Consider the following 11,938-nt stretch of genomic DNA (forward strand, 5'->3'; position numbering starts at 1 on the left):
CGAATGATCTACCTTTTTATTTCAATCCAATTAAATGTGTGAATTTCTTCCTTGGCAATCCGAGTCTTCTATTTCGCGTTATTCGAACATCTTAATCGATGTGTTCTTTCTTCCCGTGTACTAACTACGTACATTTTACACTTTATTCGTGAAACAACGTATATGAAAAGATACATCGTTCTAAACGTAGTCGACACTTGCTAATAGGAAAATTAATGTAAGCAAATATTTCCAGTAATTTGCAACATCGAGTTTGTTCGGAATATAATCATATACAAAGTTTAGAAATCAAACAGAAAGCAATTAAAAAGAGATAACGACTAGCAGGTGAGTAGAGAGACAATTACGAAACCAAGGTTTTACGACGTCCCATTTCAGAAACGTGTTAAGTGAAAACAAATGGCCAAGAAGTGATGTGTTATTAAATCCATGCATAAGTTTGCACCTCGTTATCACAGCTAATTACGCATTATGATTCTATGATAAAAAAAAATGTAATTCCAGTCCAATCGAAAGAAGAACTCGGATATCAGATTGGAATTTTAATTAGAATATCCAACGCGATACATTTTCACATGCATAAAGATCTCTGTTTACGTGGAAAGATAAATACGTATTTGACGTATCACGTTCGCTAGGAGAATTTTCATTAAAAATGTCTCGTTACAAAGTTTTATACGGAAAATTAAAAAAATCTATTCAGGCAGCATATTGTCTACAACTGACCCCTTTGGTGTCGCGAGGTGTTTTCTAGCAGTCGCCACGGTTAGTTGTTTCCAGCTGAATATTTTTAACGCTAATTAAATACTAAGTTAGAATTATATTTTGAAATGTCCATTTTTTTTATATCTTTTCAGCTTGTTAAAAATGTATTTCTTTTGAACGAGAAGTCGAAGTTTCTAATATGAGAAAATTATAATTTATAAAATATGATACAATTTCGTGTTTTTCTATTTTTGTCAAACATCTTCCACTTCCTGCTACAGGAAAAACCTTAACAATTAATGATTAATAACGCAAACATCCTGTACAGCACATATAGAGAACATTAATTAAAAAATATCCTGCTTCCACGCGTTTGAAAATATAAAACATTTGTTTAAAAAAGTAAACGATATATATATATATATATGTATATATGTATGTATAACGTCCTTTATTGCCGAGTAAAAGATTCCAATCGTCACCGAGAAATTGCACGATATTCCTCTGCAATTATTATATGCATATACTTATTGGAGCGCGCGTTACGGATGTGCAGCTTCTAATTGCTTGTGAAGTAGATATAACACAATTATTACGTTCACGCTTGATTCTGCTCCCCGTTGATACATCTATAAGTCCATGTTGAAACCGCATCGACCGATGTGCACACGCGTACAAAGTAAACGTTACGTTTCTGCATGCGCTCCTTTGTGTGCAGACTAAATCGAGTTGGTGCTCAATTTGAAGCTAACTTCGATTCACAGCCGAGCTCGGAGAAGCATACGTTTAAACAATAATTGCGCCATTCAGACGCGTGACATCGTTTAATATCGTTATTCAGCACCGGCCGATGAATGTCGGAATACATTCTTCGGTTCTTCAAGAATCGGCAAACCCTGCCTAATTGGCAAGCTTGTCTTCGAATTATTTAGCTACTGCAAACACGCTGCAAAACTCACCATTTTCTCCCTTTTCCGTTTTACCGCATCTTCACGGTTCCCTTAAAACAGCCAAGTTACATAAAAGGGTGGAGCTGATATGCAGATGTTATGCAAATTTCACGAATACAAAAACGTACGTTATTAAACGCGCGTGGATAATTTCCGAAAAATTACATTGCAATTCGAATGGTTTATCAGTTGATAATTACTTTGATATTGTACTATGTGTATTATTATGTGTATTATACAGGGTGGTTGGTAACTGGTGAGCGGAAAGGGGGTAATTCTACGCGAAAAAAGAAGTCGAAAATATAGAATAAAATTTTTTTTAACTTCCTTTTTTTTTTAAATTTTCCATCGAGACAACGATCTGCAGTGAGATCCGTTATAACGTACCGCACGCGTACCGAGCGAAAATTCAAAGTCGATTTTCTCGAAAACAAAGCCTCGAACGAAAAATGTTTATTCTATATTTTCGACTTCTTTTTTCGCGTAGAATCACCCCCCTTCCGCTCGTACCACCAGTTACCAACCACCCTGTATATATGTACACTGACTCTATCAAATAAAGATATTCATATCGGAGAGTAGTTTAGCGATATAGGATATAAAGCAATTGTAAAAACAAACATGTAACCCGATGAAACGAATGTGAAAGAATTTCACTCTACATCTTTAATTCGTTGCTCTCGTATCGAGTTAATTTTTCTACGGTATCAGCATCGATCACGCGCGTGTAATATCTGTTAGGAACAATAAACACTCGAATTCATAGGTGCGGAGAAACGAATTACTCTATAACTTACGAGCGCCGATATCGAGCAATTTGAATTTGCACCTACAATTTTTACAACCGTTGTAACGAAACGGAACGTTCGCCACGATTATTACGATGATTATTACGCAACTCGAAATTATCCTACTTCATTCATGTATTGTTCGTCTAATCTTTTCTTTCGACGGCGAAGAGAATGTAATTAATTATGTAATCCGTTTAAGACTCGAGCGAACTAAAGGCAATTCCATGCGATAAGCAAATTACCGAGATACGAAACTCGTATCTCGATTATTTAAGGAGCTGCACGGATGTAAAAGGGAAACTGAACTCTGCTGATATTCAGCAATGACGATACTGTACAAGGCTGACTGCGTACGAGCGATATTTTATTGTGCGAGGCCCACGCGACTATATATCTTTCTTTGTACTGCTGTTAAGAGCAGCAAAGACAGACGCAAAGCGTCATTGATGGAGTTGGCGTGTAATCGTCGCGAAATACGATTCATGTCGAAAATAAGAACCGTGTAAACGATACGTATGTCGAAATAAATGTTTACAGCTACGTTACAGCGAATAAACGTCACCGGAACGCACATGCTTGTAGAACGAAAGCTAATCGTTCAAATTTCATGCTAAACGTGCAATTAATTAAAAGCGCCGTTGAATCGGTGCAACAAAGATTCTTTCGATACGTATACAATTTCCAGCAACTTACCTGATCGATCGATAGAACGGAGATTAAATTGAAAAGTAGAGAATCCTGTAAGCAACGCGTTACATCGTGGTAGAAAAGACAAATTAATTAACTATTTAATTAATTTATTTGTATTTATCGTATAATCACTCGTAAGTACCAGGGATACGTAAACAATCAGCTCAAATTAGTTTAAATACAAATAGCCTAAAACACATCTTTGTTTACATACTTGATATTATATTCACAGACAGACTTAGCCACGTTTCGGTTTCTGATTCGATAGTATTATCTATATTTATACATATACAATTGACCCGTATTGTCACGGATCATAGACGTCAAAGAGGCCGAATTGCAGCGAACCTCAGGTAATTCGGCGACTTCGATCCGCACTTAGATTCTTTATTATTTCTTTCTCGTTATATTTATATATATATATATATATTTACTTATTTATATATTTATTTATATTTATATTCATTTAATTTATAGGTACATCCTTACGGGCGGTCATAGCTGCGAATCGAAAAGAAACAGCGAAACGTGCATCGAAGTGACGATACGATACGATTAAACGTTCGTCCCTTGCCACGTAATTATTGCTTTGAAAACTAGTTTAACGTTTATTGTATTCGCTAAAGGCTGGTTCAACGATCCTTTCAACGGTATATCATGGCAACGGGTATTCGCGTATTTTGATTCCTCTAGATTACATTTGTTTGCGCATCGCTAAACTGGCGATCTGAAGCTGAGATACTCGATCAACAGCATGTGATATCGGTTGCCTCTTTGTTCGTAGTTTCTAGCTGGATGCCTGGGCGAGCAAATGGTCGGTCATCGAACGATCACAAGCATCGTTTCGTGGTTTCTTTTCGTTTCTTCTTGCGTCTGTTCCAGCAACAGCAACAGCAGCAGCAACAGTAAGTATGCGGCCCACAAAAAGGTACCTTGATACAGGTTGACACTTAAACGATAGCTTCACGATAACGGTCGAACGATTCAGGAGTACACTAAAACGGGTACAGCATTCTTTCTTTTGTTTAAATAATCTTGAAAGATCGCGTGAGATGTCGTTTCGTGCGAGATATTTGCCTACTGGGCTCGGTGGACGATCTACTTTAACGACGAGTGACTATCTAACCAAAGGTTACGTACAGATCTCTCTTCGTTTAAGTTTAAGTTACACAACGACGATACGTTTTCCTCTCGCCCCAAACACTCCAGAAAAATATATACGTATTAAGCGACTTTGGTTCCATCGTCGAGGTTCTGCAACTTCAACTTCCTCCGCCGTGTATTACATCTCTGGATTCGCAGCTGACCGCGAAAACCAAAGTTTTACACGCCGAAACACCGGTTTTCGCCATCTCGCGATAGCTAAACGCTGGAATCGGATGGGTCTGCCGAGGACCAAACTCTATCTGCGTTCCACTAAGGGAAGACCCTGTGGCGTAGGATGAATCGTACAATTAGCTGTCCGCTCTTTAAACCCATGATCGCCCCTTTTAACAGCGATCTACTTGCAAAAGCGGTGGCTTCGGTCGGTTGCCTTCGAGAGATCGTTTCGTAGGAGTTGCGGCTCGAGTCGATTTAACCCTGAAACGGCGCGTGGATCCCGATAGCGTCATCCAAACGCACGTCCAAACCTCGTGCTTCCTTGCCAGTGACGAGTTCAGTTTCGTTCGCGAATGGACGTGAAATTTTCGAACGACGGACGACTACGAGCGTTCGTCGTTCACCGAACAAGAAACGGTTAAACCGAGTCAAGCTGAAACTCAAAGCGAAAGGATCGATCCCTGTAATCGCGAGTTAAGCTCGATGACGACTCGAAACGATTCACGGGACGTACGGGCGACCGGGATTAATTATTTCCAACTGGTATCGACATTGGAAAGATAACACAGCACGTATACGACACATTTAATGACAGCTGGGCCTGCTGCTAGTTTAACGAGCTTCGACGAGCGCTATTAACAAAAAGCACGCTTCAAGAGCCTGCAAACGATTGGAGCCGACAATTGGCAGGTCATCACGCATACTCGTTTCGTTCAGACGAATGCCTGAAGCATTCGAATCGCCTTCCTTTGGTCGTTACGTGCTCTGCCTACACGCGTGCCTCTCTGCACGGCGATGCGAATTGAAAAACAATTTGCCGGTTCCGCTAAACGTACACCAAAAACGCTATCGGCTATACACGAGACAACGTTGTTAAGAGACGGTTTTTCAAATTCTGGCAGCCACGAATTAATAACGATATCTGTTCGTACACGCTTATGGATCACGGATTTTTAGATACGAAGGGAAAAAACATGGAATTTCTATGTTCGCTGATTCTGCCATGTACACCGTATCTTGGCTTGCTGGATTACGAAGCAAAAATATAAAACGAATTTAAAACGACATTGCTTAAAAATGATCGTTTGGCGCACCGGTTAAAAACAAGATCCACCGTTCCGGTGAAACAAGACACAGAAAATGTTGCCAATTTCCTCCCACTTCCATTATTTTTCGTTAGTCTAAGATCGAATTACGCGATTCACATACGTAACAAGCGAGCGCGCAACGATGCATCTAAGTACATATTAATAAAACGACTGAATATTTCTCGTCCTGATAACAATGGAAGCAGACATTTCTCATTTTGTTCCACCGTTGCGCAGTTTACAATTGGAGAAACATCGACGTAACGTGGAACGGTTATCGTTTTGTTCGTATTTTCACCGATTCCTGGTAAAAAGCATCACGTCATGAACAATATAAATTTACCGAACCTTCTTTTTTATTGGCAGACCGAAACATCAAAGTTCATCTTCTTCGATAAAATTATTTCGTAACGTTCCTTGTTCTTTCCCCTTATCCGTTTTACGTACGTTAGAATGACATGAAATCGACCAAGTGGTTCAAAACTGAAGCGAGAAAAGCCAATTAAAATCGCGTCTAGATTCCATCGTAGACAATATGTATTCTGTGCATTTTCACGTCTTTAAGTTTCCTGTAAATGTATCAAATTTCGCGATCCATCGACCAATGTTAGAACGCATTGTCATCATGTAATTTCGCAGAGATTGAGAAAAATGTATCTTTGCCGAATTATACTCGATGCTATTCGGTAACGTTCAATTCTGAACCACGTATACAGAGTATCTCCAAAATTTCGGAACAAATCGTGCCACTTAATATTTCTGCATTTTTTAATTAAAGTTTTCTAATTAAACTATGAATTTACGTATCAAATATGCACGCATAACATTTATCGTTACATCTTACGTTAGTCTTACATTTCCGCCACAATCGCTAGAAACTCGGCAAACATTGTCCACTTCTCAGAAGCATCTCATCCGTAAAACGTAACAATTACGTTTTAATACATTTCTGATCCCTTCTTTCCGTATCCTATCGCTACAAATCCGCCCGTTGTTGAAAAACGCATTAACAAAATAAACCGACTATACATCTATATTACACCCGAACCTTATTAAACAATTCGCAGTAACCCGAATGCCTACATGAAGTTTGGTAAATTCTTTCCCTAAATATATCATCAACCCCTTAAACATTCGAGCATGAAAGCTTTTTTTCTAAGCAGTGCGAGAATCAACGTGTTTCAAGATTTCGTGCAAAAATTTTGCGAATGTAAAGTCGCAACCGAGCTGCAAAATTGTTCGTTAAGGAGCGTCATAACGTTGCACGTGGTTTTCGCTCAAAATGAAATCAATCCGGGAAAGAGCAGATACGCGACAATCTGTGTCCATGAAAGTAATAGATTTTGCAACAACTCGTGCTTACAGATGTAAAATTTTTCGTTCCAAGAAGAATGGAAGCACTTGTCGATGTTATCTCTCAGCTTTGGCTATCTTTGAATTTGAAACGTATTACTACGTGAGGTAAATATACAACGCTTTCGCGTTAGGATAAACAAATACATATGGGGATTGTTCGAACAGTTCGTAGCGAAGTTTCAGAAAAATTTTCGAGCAGGAGAGGAGAAAACACTTTTCTCTTTAATTTGTGCATGTAGTGTTCGACCAGCGTGAATTCAACGTTTCGCTATATTTTACCGAAACGTCAGCTACGTATCAGAACTTAATCCTTTCTTTACACAGAAGGTATTACATTTGCTAAAAAAAAAAAAGCATATGTACGCGTTCTATAGAACATCGAGTTATCTCTATTTCTATTTTTGCTTATACGTGTCACATGTAGAAATTATATAAATATTCGTGCATATGTTTCTCTCGTGCTACCAAAAATTAGTTTAAACGAATTTAAGACGTTGAGAAGATTAACACTGATCGTGAAAAAACGCTATGAACTTTTCAAACAACCAAATAAAAGATCAAAGTCGTGTATAAATTGTTCCTACGATTCACCGACGTCTGTACAAGATTCAACAAAGATAAAGAAAGACGGTATATCGATGTTCATTGCTGTATAAGCGCCGAACGAATTTACAAGTCGTCACCAACGATACCCAATGAAATACTTAATCAACCATTCGCATTTTTACGCATCGTCGAAGAAGAAGCTTATTCCTGAGGGATGGGAGGCGGGCAGATATGGTTTAATTTATTTGTTGAATTTAACTTGTTGGTCGACGCGTTCAATCGACGAGTTGGCACAGCACGCGATACCGTACCCTCGTCGAGCACATCCGCTTGTTCTCGTGGTAATCGTAAAATATATGCGTAGCTTATTATTCTAACTTAACGCATATGTAGAGATAAACGACGGTAAGGAACCACTTTGTGTTGGAAATAGAAACTTGCACGATGGAGACACGCTAAAAATAACGAGAAGTGCCGACTTCACACGCGACAGTAGAAACGCTGCACGCCTCGTACCTGAAACAAGCTATCTTGGGAAGTACGAAAATTTTCACGTCGATCGTACGCGAAGGAACGCCACGACAGGTTCGTTAGCGAGACGCGGCTATTAATAAAGATTTCCAGCCGATCGGTGTTACCTATTAACGTACTTTGGACCCACGCAGCTCTAGTCTCGATCTCCTATGACCTAACAGCGTAACAAGTAGACTGCGAATATAATATCGTTCGATTAACCGTTGATGGAATGGCGTAAATCTTCTTCCGTTCCAATCAGTGAACTTGTCTTCCACAGACTGTGTGCCTCGCCGTAACGTTAGAAACTATATACGCGAACCGTGAACGCTGTTTCCCTCGCGTCGATTATACACGTGGCGAAATTAATTTCCTTTGTATCCAAGCCGATACGAAATTACGTGCCGTGTTCTCGAGCAAAGCGTATTTTCAGACTTCAACTTGTTAATTAGCCCAACTTTTTCTTTCTTACGAACAGCGTACACGTATAAACCGTTGAAGTTTGATCGCAGCCAAGTTCATCCTCGCGTTTATCCTGCCTACGATCGATCCATCTGTGAGAAAATTCGTGATATTTCCGAGCGAAACTTTTCGGAGCAGATACCCAACAAATCATCGCCTCGGCATTCTCATTGTCTTTTTACTTTCCGATCGAACATTAGGTATATTCGACGCCTAATAAACATCTTCCTTTGAAACATCCTCTGACGAAAAGTTGCTATCGTAACGAACGTCGATGAAAGTATAGCGGAAAGATGGTTCGCAAAAAAGAGAAATAATTTGACAACTGTCGATAAATAATTTCCGTCGGGCGTTTCTTCGTCTTCTTCTTCTTCTTCTTCTTCTTCTTCTTCTTCTTCTTCAAGGAGGAGGAAACAGTTTTATTCGATTCTTTATTCGGTTCGACACGCATGAATCATCGCGTTAATATTATGCAAAAATTCAGAGATAATTCACGCGATAACACGAGTCACCGTGACATCTGTGAACTAGACAGATCCACCATCTGACACCCGTCAGCGAGATAACAGCGACGGGAAACGCGGTCTTTTAACCTTTCCAACCTTTCCAGCGTGAACCGATTCCCGTCCGTCTTACGAACACCGCGTTTTTCCAGATCGCCCTGCTCTTTATTAGCCAAGTGAACGGACTTAAATATACGTTTCCATGGCGAGTGAAATACGTATCGCGATCAATTGTTAATCACCTAGCTGACTCACGGCGTCCTACAACATCGCGCTTCTCGCTACAACAAGAAACTCGATACCGTCGCTTTCTAAGCAATAACACACTCTGTGCAATTCGCGAACGTTTTAGCCACGCGCTGACAGGCAGCAAGATTTGTGGCTTTAAAATTTCCTTTATATTACCTGCGATTTTATACTTAGACAGAGGAAAATCTTAGACTGCGGCAAAGATATCTGGCTGTAGGTTGACGTTCGACAGAATTGTCGTATCGAGTCGTCTAATTAGATAGTTGTACATTTGAAAAATATCGATCGAATAAAAGCAATCGATGAGAAGCAAAGTATCGTTGTTCGTCCGAAGGAAATCATCTCGCTGTTGCTCCGTGGCCAAGCGAATAACGCGAATCAACGGTATTTTGCCAATGAGTTACACAGTCGCAGAGAGAAATTTTCAAGCGGAGATCGGTTCGGTTGCCAAAGAATTATTATCGTAGATAGGAAGGATAAAAATAATTAGACGAAAACGAGGCGAACGTAGGTAACTATGAAGTTTCGGGTTTCGATATGGCGAAAGATCGAATGTTCATTGTTATATCTAGAAAACGAATTAACACGAGTACGACGCAAGAATGATTTCGTGACACGAGGAAAGTCACTTGTCTAACGTTCTTTATGCTTTCGGAGCATCGGTGGACGATGTATCGTTGCGGAAACATTATGATTGTTCGTGCACACGGGAGTGGTACGAATTTAGACGCAGCAACAATCTATAGATGAGCCAAGGTCGTGCCGCTGGCTTTTTCACAGGGAGCCACTCCTCTCGTCCGCCATTCTATTTCGAGGATTTTCTAAAATTTATCGTCCGGCACCGGCAGTCATCGTTATACCGCTCTAATACACCGACGCCGTCAATTCGAAGCTACGACACGGTAAAGCACAATGTTCATATCGTGTTGCTCCATGTACACTACCATCCATAAATATTTAGACACTGATAAATTACCGCAAACCTGGAAAATGTATTTCGAACGAAACTTTTTCGTCTAATTCTGTAGTCTCTGATCGTATCTCAAGCGGCAACGTACATGTAATTAGTATGGAGTAATTGATGCTGCGTTAGTTAGGTAACTGTAAAAGTATCTGTTTAATATTAGGACCCTAGAGTGTTTATGGTTACATTGTAAATTCGATAATGCGGATATATTCCGTACTTCAGTTAAAATTTAGCAGGGAATGCGATCCCAATTAGGACAAGAGGAGGTAGAGAATGAATAATAGGAAAATGTTCTGCGATCGTTCTTCGAAACTGTAACGAAAATATCGAACACTTGATCGAATTGCATCAGTTACCCAAGTACCGATGCATGGTAATGTACAGTTCCGAGTCGACTACGGTTGCAACATTACAGCTCGTAAATTTGTCCACGATAAGAATGTACCGGGCAATTTGTAATCGTTCGAACTCGTGCCAATAATACAACTGCAATGAACGTACATGGTACTTTATCTTATTAACTTTCGTGCATCCATGAGAAAAGAAATTCGTCCTACAACTCGGATGAAAAAATTGATTGAAAGATATCGTAATTGAGAAAATCTGTATCGAACGAAATGCGTTTTATTCGCGTTATTCGTCGTTAACAATCGACTAAATTTAACGATGCAACGTTATTTCGTTTCGAAATTTTCCGACAGATTCCGTATTTTTAATGTCTTTTGTTGCAACGTATATTCGACCAAAGTAATTTTAGTCAACAAAACCAGCAAAGAAATCGCAAACGAGCGATCTAGTACGACGTAATAAACCTAAGAGATTTCTGCAAAACTTTTGTACAAAACTTTATCAACTTATGTAACGTAGCTTTTGCATAATCGATACATATAGCTTTATTATTCTATTTATATGTATATAAACGAAGTAACGAAAATTTTACGTGACTTTTACGTAACTTTCAAGCTCCCGCGACCCAACGTTTCATAATTTATATCTTTCCCGTAATCCATGTTTTTTCCCAAAGAACATTTCAATGTTTCGCCAGCATCGCAACACAGTTTTATCGTACAACGCCAGGACCAATGCCAAAGTTCTCCGATCCATTGAAAACAACCGCAATGCTGGCGAAACGTTAAAAAATTTCAAAACTACATGACCTACAACCACAAGTTCCCACTTTACAACTAAATACGACCGTCGATCCGAATCGTGTCCAAGGAGTTAGACCGTTCCCGAAGGATTCGATTAGCACTTTGGAAACCACTGTTTTGTTCCGCGTATCCTGTTCAATCTCGATACCGATACAGATGACGGAAAGCCAAGACTGAGCATCCGATATCGATAGCGTAACCGCACGACCGCAATCTACCGATGTTAGCGCGAGTACGATGATCGTTGTCGATCATTCGTAAATCGCACGAACGAATATATTCGTAAATAAACGATTTTGGAACATTTCTAGAATATCTTTCAGAGAAATCTAGCACCTAAAGGCTATCACGAAATTTCACGCCACGCGATTTTTATTTTAACGTTATCGTCGTGTAGTATCGAGTAACGATAGAACGTTTAATCCCATTTCCTTTGAAATTGAAAAGGACGTGCTGCGATGAATTTTCACTTATAATAAAAGTCTTCGGCCTTAAAGGTCAGGGGAGAAGATGTATATAAACCGTGGAGGATCGAGTCTTTGGAAACGTAAAAGGGAAGATACCTAGAACCGTACACGGTTATTGAGAGTTAACGATGGCTTGGTATCTGCAGTTACTGAAAATAACGGTGTTACGTGTATTATATA

This window comes from Bombus impatiens, unplaced genomic scaffold (genome assembly GCF_000188095.3).
Source record: "Bombus impatiens unplaced genomic scaffold, BIMP_2.2 scf_0389, whole genome shotgun sequence".
Taxonomy (NCBI): domain Eukaryota; kingdom Metazoa; phylum Arthropoda; class Insecta; order Hymenoptera; family Apidae; genus Bombus; species Bombus impatiens.